At 38.7% G+C, this 11281-nt stretch overlaps 1 non-coding gene across 1 annotated transcript; it reads right to left on the bottom strand.

Annotated features, from left to right (window-relative positions):
* Window positions 1-9707: 9707 nt before the first annotated feature.
* On the bottom strand, window positions 9708-9775 carry MIR9209B (microRNA mir-9209b; the record flags this gene model as incomplete). The annotated part of the gene is given in 1 exon segment (NR_130503.2): window positions 9708-9775. It is a non-coding gene; the product is annotated as a microRNA mir-9209b (primary transcript).
* Between the last annotated feature and the right edge of the window lie 1506 nt (window positions 9776-11281).

Here is an 11281-nt window from a genome sequence, read left to right as displayed (position 1 = left end):
TCTCTCCCTGGTAGACAGAAGCCAGATCTTATGTGGGCACCTCTTCTCTGCTCTAGTGCTCTCAGCTGGGAATCCTGGCTTGGGGCTGAGATCTCATGCTCCCCAGGGGGAAGCACTGTAGCTTAAATACCTTCTGGAATCGCAGCTGCCTCCCATGGGAGTTGGGCCAACACTTTTCCAGTCTCTGCCTTTCCTACCAGTCTCAATGTGGCTTCTTCTATAAATTCCTGGTTATGACTTCTATTCAGCTAGTCTTCAATTGGTTATTCAGTTTGATTGTTCTATATTTTAGTTGTGATTCCAGTTTGGTCCTAGGAGGAGGTAAGTGTAACTTCCACCTACTTCACCACCATCTTGGATCCTGTCCTGTTTCTTTAGTCTTCTTTAATCTGGGATAGCTCTTTGGGCTTCCTTCGCTTTTTATGTTATTTACATTATGAAGAGTATAGGTCTGTTATTTTGTAGGCTTCTCTCAGTTTAGGTTTATATGATATTTTCTCATAAGTATCATTTAGGCAGGAATGTCACACAAACAATGCTGAGTTCTTCCCATGCAGAAAATCTGGAGTCACATGCTTGGTTCCATTACTGGCAATGTTGACTTTGATCACGTGGTTCAGAAGTGTCTTCCGGGTTTGTCCAGTAAAATTACTATTTACCTTTAGTATTTCACACATATCTTGTGTGGAGGTAGTTTGAGTCTCTTTAAATATTTGGTTACTCCTCAAAATTTCACCTACCAGATTTACCATACATTGATGATTCTTGCTTGAATCAATTATTATGTTGTTTGCCAAATGATGATATTCTTAATCTGTCATTCCTTCTACATTGATAAATATAAAGCCAAACTAAACAAAGGGAGAAGAGAAAATGTATTATTTTGGTGCTTAAATTGCCCCAGATTTGGCCAGTGGTAGCCATTTCAAGCTGACTTCATGTCTTTTTGACCTGTCCCCATTATTCTTTGAGTACTTCCTTACCCTCTAGACATAAAGATGTTTCAAGCTCATCCTATAGTTTTCTGCCCCAGCTCTGGAGTCAGCCATTTTATTTTTCATAAAAGCCCTGATTCCTTTTAGGGGAGAGTGATGTTTAGAAACCAATATCCTGGCACTAATTGTGGTAAGTGTGCATATTGCTATAGGAGTTGTCATTGCTCATAGTCGCCCTCAGTGAGCAGCAGGGATCAACTGTGTATACAGAAATACATATACATATGTGCATACATTAATCTGCAGTTCTGCATCAAAGTATATTGTAAAGCAGGAGTTCTTACCAATATTTCCATTCCAATCCAATCCCACATGTTTCATTCTAGTTTTTCCTTTTTAATTTTAACTTCATTTTTTGACATTAAGCTGGCTCCTATCATCAGTATCTTTGATTATTTGTTCAATCTTCTTGTTTGTAACCAGTCTCTGTTGTCCCTGCCACATACAGACATATCCTCCTCACTCCCACTTGAATTGTAACACTCCAAAGTGTATGCTCTCTTCACCCCATCCTTCCTCAGAGCGCTGCCAGGCCACCTCTTCTGCAGATGATTTACCCCATCAGGCTCTGGAAACCCAAGCTGGGCTGTCCTGCCCCAGTATGCATGCCTCCTGACCTTGTTCAGTCGTTGATCTCTCATCCTATGTCGTTCACCTTTCAGGGATGCTCTGGCTTGAGCTCCAACACTGTGGAGAGTGGCCCTCCCAGACTTACACCTTGCTCATTCCAAATAGGCTCCAACATCTCACTCTGAGCCACCACATCTCTTTGATTTTGTCCCCATGCCTTTGAGCTAAAATGTTTGGGAAGAGAAGAGAGCAGCAAAGAGCTCCAAAAATATTTTATAAACAGCTTATCAAGCTCTATAAATACATGACAACAATTTTGATTGGAACTTCATTGAATCTATAAGTAAAGAAAAATCAGTTTTAATTCCTGTTTGTTGCTAGCATGTAGAAATAAAATTGCTATGTTGCATTTTGAGTTTGGATTCATAGTCTTGCTAAACTCTCATTTTTTCTTACTGGAATATTCTATCTACAGAGTATTTTGGGTTTTCTACATTTGTAGTCATGTATTTTATAAATTGTGACAACTTTGCTTCTTCCTTTCAAATTCTTAGAGTTTTAACTTTGTTTTAATTTCAAGAATTGTGTTGGATAAGAGTGGGGATAGTGGGTATTGATGTCTTGTTGAAATTATAAAGGAGAAACAATATCTACAATTATGTAGATAGTGGATTTTTAAAGTATTAATTTTGTATTGCTCTATAATGACCAACTTAGCATTTTAAAACCATACACATTATTTCACATTTTCCTAAGTCTGGAGTCTGGGCATGGCCCAGCTGTTTCACACGGCTGTAGTCAAGGTGTCAGCTGGGCTGCATTGTCATGTGGAGTCTTAACTGAAAGAATCATTTTTGAAGCTCATTTAATTTGTTGGCAGAATTTATTTTTAATGACTATGTATGTATTTTCCCATCTATTTGATGGCTTTCTTTGGAAGGCTGTCCTCGGGTCATACTGGTTGTATTCAGTTCCTAAGAGCTTACTTAGTACAATTTGAACTGCTTTAACAAAATACTATAGACTGATAAACAACAGAACTTTATTTATCACAATTCTGGAGGCTGGGAAGTCCAAGATGTAGGCACTGGCAGATTCCACGTCTGGTGAGGGCCCACTTGTTCCTGGAGATCGATCTTGCTGTGGCACATGGCAGAGTTAAGGGATTTCTCTTAGGCTTGTTTCATAAAGGCACTAATCCCATTCATGACAGGTCCAACCTCATGACTTAGTCCCCTCCCAAAGGCATCGCTTCCAAATACAATCACATTGGGCATTAGGATTTAACATATGATTTCGGGGTAGGGGGTGGACAGAAGCATTCAGTGTACAGCAAGGTCATTTTAAGTTTTGTTCATATGGGCTTACTGCCTACTTCATGAGGCCAGTAGGAGAATTTATCTCTTCAAGAAGGGCTCAGTCTTCTTTCAAGGGTTTTTACTTGATTAAATAAGGTACACCCAGAACATCAATTTTGATTAACTCAAAATTAAGGGAATTAATTATATCTACAAAATTCCTATACAGTTGCCATATTCTAATGGCTAGAGGCAAATCATAGATCCTACCCACACTCTAGAGAAAAGCATTTTTAAATGAAAACAGTAAAAGGCAGATATGATGAAGTCATACTAGAGTCTGTCTGCTTCAATAATGTTAAGATAGTTTCCTTATATTATTAGGTATCTGAGTTTTATCATAAATGAATACTGAATTTTACTCAATCCTTATTTTGCATCTATTGAGATGATATATAATTTTTAAATTTGTTAATGTGAATTATATTATTTGCTCTTTGTGCCACTCCAGCACAGGCAGGTTCGGTTAGCCTGAGGAGGGGCGGTGAAGGATTAAAGAAGACAGACAAGAGAATACAGCTGGGGCTCGGTGGAACCCTGCTTCTCTGATGGAGAGACAGCGCCTTGGCCTGCAAGCCAAAGCTTTATTTTATAGTCAGAGCACACAAAGCAAAACAAGGGAAGTGGTCAACATGTTTACAATGTTCTTGTGAGTTTCACCTTGTTTTGGCAGCACTTACTGCACCTCCCACAGCCCATTAGCTACATAGGAAGGAGCAAGGGAGGACTAGAAGATCAAGCTTAATTATGCTAGGAGGGCTCTGTCCTCCAAGCTAGGACTTGTTTGTGACCCGGACACAGGTTAGTACGAGGCTTAACCATATAGCCACTCCCTATAGCTCTTGTTAAACCAGCTTTGCATTTCTCAGGTAAAATTATCATGTTTAATACATTTATTTTTGCTGGTTTGCTTACACATTGCAATTCTTGGTATGCTAATATTTTGTTAAGGAGGTGTTTTGTTTTTTTCAAATCTCTGTTCATGGATAAATAATAATACAAGGAATTTTTAATACTTTAACCTCATTAATATTTCTCTAAGCTTATGTATTTTGTTGCTTTTATGGTATATTTAAATTTGGTCTAATATATTTTTTAAAATGCTTGTATTGATTTCAGAGAGAGGAACAGAGAGGAAAGAGAGAATATAAACATCAATAATGAGAGATAATCACTGATCAGCTGTCACCTGCATGCCCCCTACTTGGGATTGAGCCTACAACCCAGGCATGTGCCCTGACTGGGAATTGAACAGTGACCTCCTAGTTCATGGGTCAGTGCTCAACCATTGAGCCACAACAGCTGGGCTTGTCTTGTATCTTTTAAAAACAATAGACATGTTTATAACTTTTACATGATATTATCAATGTTCATTTAAATTTACCTATATATTTAATTCTTTCCTTTCTTCATTTTCTTCATACATCTCAGAATTTCCATCTGGGATACATTTTTTTTTTCTGTTGGAAATGTACAACTTTTAGAATTTTTATCAGTGAGAACTGTTGGGTAATGAATCTGTTTTAAAATGTTTTATCTCTTCTACTTTTGACACATATTTCCACTGCATAGAGAATTCTAGGTTTGGTAGCTATTGTCTTCAATCATATGGAATATGTCATTCTGCTGCCTTTGGCTTCCATAATTGCTATTGAGAACTTGGCTCTCCAACTGTTCCTTCTTTGAACATAATCTACCCCTACCCTGCCCCTGTCCCCCACAATATTTGGCTACTTTTAAGATTTTGCTTTTTGTTTTTGGTTTATATATCAGGAACTAATTAATATTTAGAGAATAGGGCTTTTGTAGGGGAGGCCCTGAGGGTTCATGTCCTCACAAGTTTGCAGTGTACTACTTTATGCCATGTGATTGTGGCAATGTTTTTCTACTTTCTATGTTCTCATGATTCTAGGCAACCTCATACTCAATGGGAAAAAACTACTAGCTTTCCCCTTCAGATCAGGAACAAGACAGGGATGTCCCCTTTCATCACTCTTATTCAGTAGTACTGGAAGTCCTAGCCACAGTAATCAGACAAGAAGAAGAAATAAAAGGCATTCAAGTTGGAAAAGAAGAATTAAAACTGTCATTATTTGCAGATGACATGATATTAAATAGAGAGAACCCTATAGATTCCACCAAAAAAACTACTAGAACTAATAAATGAATTCAGTAGCAGGATACACAATAAATCAGAAATCAGTTGGATTTTTATACAACAATAATGAAGTATCAGAAAAGGAAACTAAAAAAATAATCCCATTCACAATTGTTTCAAAACGAATAAAATACCAAACAATAAACTTAACTAAGGATGTAAAAGACTTGTACTCTGAAAAGTATAAGATACTGAAGAAAGAAATAGAAGACGATACAAATAAGAGGACGTATATACCATGTTCATGAATAGAAAGAATTAACATCATTAAAATGTCCATACTACCAAAAGCAATATACAACTTGAGTGCAATTCCTATCAAGATACCAATGATGTATTTCACATAACTAGAACAAATATTCAAAAAATTTATATGGAACCACAAAAGACCCTGGATAGCAACAGCAATCTTGAGAAAGAAGAACAAAGTTGGAGAAATCATGCTACCTGATATAAAACTATACTATAAGGCCATAGTAATCAAAACAGCATGGCAGTGGCATAAACACAGACATATAGATCAATGGAACAGAATAGAGAGCCCAGAAATAAACCCACACCTTTATAGTTAATTAATGTTCTACAAAGGAGGCAAAAACATACAATTTGTTAAAGATAGTCTATTCATTAAATGGCTTTGGGAAAATTGGAGAGATATATGCAAAAAAAATGAAACCAGACTACCTTTTTATACTGCATACAAGAATAAGCTCAAAATGGAGTAAAGATTTAAATGTTAGGCCCCAAATCATAAAAATCCTAGAAGAAAACATAGGCAATAAAATCTCGCATATTTCTCGGAGCAATATTTTTTTCTGATATATCTCCTCGGACAAGGGAAACAAAAGAAAAAATAAGGGGCTACATCAAAGTAAAAAGTTTTTGCACAGCAAAAGAAATCATCAACAAAATGGATGTTGGGAGGACTCATAAACCTTTCAAAGCTACCAGATGCAAGAGGTTCAGATGTAAACTATATTTATGAAATTGATTGTTTTTAGTAATCAATCACATGTTCTTACTTTTAGATATTCTTAGTATTTGTTTATATTCCTTTTAAAGTAAATACTGAGTTAATTCAATCCAGCTAGTTATGCACATATTTCTTAATGTAAGTGTGTGATATATAATAAAATATGTAGGAATATGGAAATCATCTTTGGATTGAAGAAATACTACCTAATGATGTACATAAAACATTGGAAGGTTAATACACTAAAATTGGAGATTTTATTTCTGTCTAAATTCTCCCCTGACTCAATTCTGTCACAGATGAATCCCCATTTTGTCAGGCAAGAATGTGAACACCCACTCCCATTTACAACAGAAACTGTGCTATCCTGTTTTCAGCCTTTCATCATATCTTACCTAATAATAGACAAACATGTAAATTAACCATACCTCTGCTATGCCCACAGCCAATCAGAATGAGTATGCAAATTAGAAGGCCAAAGATGGCGGCCGCCCAGCTGCTCCAGGTGTGGAGTGGCTGGGCGGGGCAGGACACCTACTATGAGAGGGAGGGCGGGGGGGGGGCAAAGGGATCTACAGGAGCAGAATGCCGCAGCGAAGACAAGATTGCAGACTCCGGAGTCTGCAGCGAAGACTAAGATGGCAGACTCCAGTTGGAGTCTGCAGCAAAGACGAAGATGGCAGACACTGGCCGGAGCAAAGGCCTGGGTCCCGGGTGCCGGAGGAAAACCGGTGCTGGAAGCCAAGGGAAGGAAGGCCTATTGCACGAATCTCTTCGTACAACGGGCCTCTAATGGTAATATAATGGTAATGGATCTGTTAGGAATTTGTATAAATTTGAAAATGCATTTTAAGTTACATACAAATATGCTATAGGTAGAGAAGAGGGAGCTTATTTCTCATAAAATCTAGTTTGGTGAGTTTTATACACAGCTACAGTTCTAAAAACAGGTGTTTCACTCATACACAGGTAACCTGGAACCTGAAAGGACTGGTAAATTGCTTTGGCTGATGAAGGGAGAATAATTGCTAATGGGTTTAGACTTTTCTGCACTCTCAGCATTTGTTTTGACAAAAACTACTAGAGTGTTTATGAAGGACCAAATTTTCATCAAGCATAAAAAAGAGTAAGCCATTATGGAGAAGCCACTTTAGATACTGTACAAAACAGCAGGTCAGAAGTTTGAGGAAGCCTCAGAAGAGAAGGATTAAAAGTGGATCTCTGTATTTCCTAAGACCTAAGAAGAAAGAAAGGCCAACAGAATGGACTGCACTTACTCAGGTCAAGGGAGTTGCAGGTGACAACATCTGAGGGTACAGATGTGATCCTGAGAAAGAGAGCTAGCTTTAAAATAATTGCCAGATCCAGACTGGTCAAAACCATTTCACAGTATCATGTGGATAAGAACTCAACTATCCTATCTAAGAATAGACAAATATGCAAATTGACCATACCTCCGACACACCCACAAGCCACGCCCACCATCCAATCAGAGTGAGTATGCAAATTAACCCAAACCAAGATGGCTACAGCCACAGAGAGCAAGGTTTCCTAGGTAACTGAGGAAGCCAAGCTTTCCACCTGCCCTGGCCAGGCCTCAGCCTCCACTCAAGCTACAAAATTTCAATTATAGAAGGTAAACAAATTCAAACAAATGGTGGCAGAATGGAGCTTGAGAGAGCAGGCCAGGGTTGCCGCCGGCAACAGGGAAAGCAAAGCTTTCCACACACCCTGGCCAGGCCCACCCGCTTAAGGCAACAAAGTTTCAATTATAACCCCAACACAAATGGCTGCCGGCCTCCTCGGAGGGAGCCCCAGGCTTGGCTCCGCTCTAGGCTACAAAGTTTCAATTGTAGAAGGAAAATAAATTCCAGATACCAGGGCCTCTGCTTGGGTTGCCAGGGGGCGTGGCCGGCCTGCAAACCACCACAGGCCCCTTGCTCAGGCAGCCCCACGCCCCAAGGGAACCCCCACCTGATCTGGGACGCCCTTCAGGGCAAACCAGCTGGCCCCCACCCCTGTACCAGGCCTCTATCCTATCTAATAAAAGAGTAATATGCAGATTGATCATCACTGCAACACACAATATAGCTGCCCCCATGTGGTCAAAGATCATGCCCCCATGTGGACACAAGATGGCCACCACAAGATGGCCAGCAGGAGAGGGCAGTTGGGAGGCACCTGGCCTGCAAGGGAGGGCAGTTGGAGGTGATCAAACCTGCAGGAGAGGGCAGTTAGGGGTGACCAGGCTGGCAGAGGAGGGAAGTTGGGGGCAAACAGGCTGGCAGTGGTGTGGTTAGGGAGTGATCAGGCTGGCAGGCAGAAGCGGTTAGGGGCAATCAGGAAGGCAGGCAGGCAAGCAGTTGGGAGCCAGCAGTCCTGGATTGTGAGAGGGATGTCTGACTGCCCACCGGGATCGGGCCTAAACGGGGAGTCGGACATCCCTCAAGGGGTCCCATATTGGAGAGGATACAGGCTGGGCTGAGGGACAACCCCCCTCCGTTCACGAATTTCGTGCACCGGGCCTCTAGTCCACTATAATTTTGATCCTGGTAGGGTCAGCTGAGGGAGTGGGGGATTCAGTTAGGCAGGAAAGAAGGAAAGCTTTACTTCCACCCTTACTGCAAGTGGCCCTGTAGCCTGGCCTAGCGATTAACTCTAACTTCGGGAGTTTTTATAATTATGTAGGGTTGGAAATTCTGTTTCAGAATTTTGTGAGTTAAAGCAACCCTATGAACTTTTTATTACTTGAGAGTAATAAACTGGGTTTTTCAATCTGGGTTGGGAGAAAAATATCTGAGTATGTAAAAGAGTAGTAGGAGACAATGTTGCTTTCTGATTATGTCCCATGAATCAAAAATAGTGGTTACATAACCCTGGCTGGTGCGACTCAGTTGGTTGAGCATGGTCCCAAGCACTGAGAGGTCACTGGTTGATTCCTGGTCAGGGTACATGCCCAGTTTCTGTTCCTGGTGGGGGTTGTGCAAGAGATAGCTGATTGATGTTTTCATCTCTCCCATCCTCCCTCTAAAATCAATAAAAACATATTTTTAAAAAATAGTGGTTACATATATTAACATATTTTTGTTTGAACACTTTTTTTGGTAATATATCTTTATTTATATGATTATTCAAAACTGATATATTTGCATAATTTATCACAATGTATGTGTGTGAATATCACCTTTATATTAACTTTTTAAAATGTAATATTTTATGTAATTTAGACTGATTAACAAAAATATTATTATACCAACATGTAATCAATATTAAAATTATTGATATATTTTACATTTTTATACTAAAGTTTTTGAATATTAATTTTTGAAACAAAACTATTGTCTTGGTACTTTATGTAATTTTGATTATACTATGTTATGGCTTAGTATTTTTTCCCATTAAAATTTCAATGAAATGTAGTTATGTTATTTTTATGATTATCAAAATTAATACTGTTAACAATGAAAGAACTAATCCAGGGATCTGGTAGAATTATCTGTTTATACCAGTGGTCAGCAAACTCATTAGTCAACAGAGCCAAATATCAACAGTACCACGATTGAAATTTATTTTGAGAGCTGAAAACCGATTTCTGAGCATGGGCCACGAAGTTTCAATCACACTGTACATGCGCGCCCGCACGTGGTATTTTGTGGAAGAGCCACACTCAAGGGGCCAAAGAGCAGCATGTAGCTCGAGAGCCGCAGTTTGCCGACCACTGCGTCCTGGAGCTAGAAAAGAATTCATGATTGCTTCTTAGAACTCACCATCAGGTGGGAGAATGCAAACAAAGAAACAGTAAGTTAGAAAACAATTTATACCATTGCTAAGTTAATAATGGAGACAAAGATACCCTTTCTGATGAATGCTTTAGTTGGTTACAGCTCTCATTTCCCCCTTTTTTCTGTTTTAACAATTCTATGATGATGTTAAAATTCAGGAATTATCTTGTGGGTTTTTATTCTTTACTCTCGCTTTCATGTTGGTAAACTCTAAGGTTGTATCCTTGGTCCTTTTAGCTTTTCCCTATATTTTTCTACCATCTGTATGCTGGTGACTTCTTCTTAGTCTTTCTCTCAAGCCCTTTTCTATTTAGGCTCTTTGTCCAACTACTTTCTCCGTTTCCCCATAGCATTTGATTTGTAATTCTGTAATAAATTGTTCTCTAGGTTACTGTTTCTTTGTCTGCATTCTCCCACCTGATGGTGAGTTCTAAGAAGCAATCATGAATTCTTTTCTATCTTCAGGACTAAACAGAATGCTTTCTAGGGCATCAGTTAATACATTTTCAGTGAATAAAAGAATAATAGGTATTCAGTAGATTAATTATCCTAATCCCCTCACCATTAGGCAGAGCATGGAATAGATGGATCAGATTCATCATAGAGGGTTAAAAATGCTATGAAGACTATGAGCATTAAGTGACTCTTTCATCTGTTAAAACATCCCAGGAAGTATAACTGTAGAGTAGATATCCTTTAGACAACTGAATTGGTTTCTTATAGAGGAAAATATGATTTCTTTTTATTTTATTCATTTATTTCCATCACCATTTATCTCCCCCCGCAACCCCAATACCCTCTTCTACCTTCACTCACCGATTTCTTTTTTAGAAGGAAAAAACATGCAAGGTAGGATTTCGTGTCCGAATTAACAGAGAACTATGTCAGAGTGAATATGTTTTACTTAAATGTGCTTATCTTTCACGTTTCCTTTCTGCTCTGTAGAAATGATTTTAGGCTCTCACCTCAAATTTTGCTACTCTTCACAGTCTGGAGGCACGTTAAAGACCAGTAGTTCTTCAACCTGAGATGTTATTTACATCTGCATAACTTTGCTAGGTAAAGAAAAGAGATAGAGGTAGGAGAAAATGGAGGAAAAAGAGAAAAATTATAGAGCAATTGGAGAAGTTGTTTGCTAAAAGATTTCCAGGAAGAACAAACGAATCTATTTTTATATTATTTTAAAATAATCATCATATCAGATTTCCTTAGTACAGGAGAATGCATGGGAAGACACATCCCGAAGAACAAATTAACCAGTTTGTGGAAAAGTGTTCGTTAGTTTTGCAGTAATTCTTACAAGAAGAAAACATTAATAACAGCCTTTGAACTAGAATTGGAAAACCTTAGCTATGGGATTTGTTACGGCATCCACCTCTCAGCTGTTTCTCATGATAAAACAAATATCACATTATTAATTCCATTAGTATAGCTATTATATGAGT

Source organism: Eptesicus fuscus, chromosome 5 (assembly GCF_027574615.1).
Source record: "Eptesicus fuscus isolate TK198812 chromosome 5, DD_ASM_mEF_20220401, whole genome shotgun sequence".
Lineage (NCBI taxonomy): Eukaryota > Metazoa > Chordata > Mammalia > Chiroptera > Vespertilionidae > Eptesicus > Eptesicus fuscus.
This window is presented reverse-complemented; position numbering and strand designations above follow the sequence as displayed.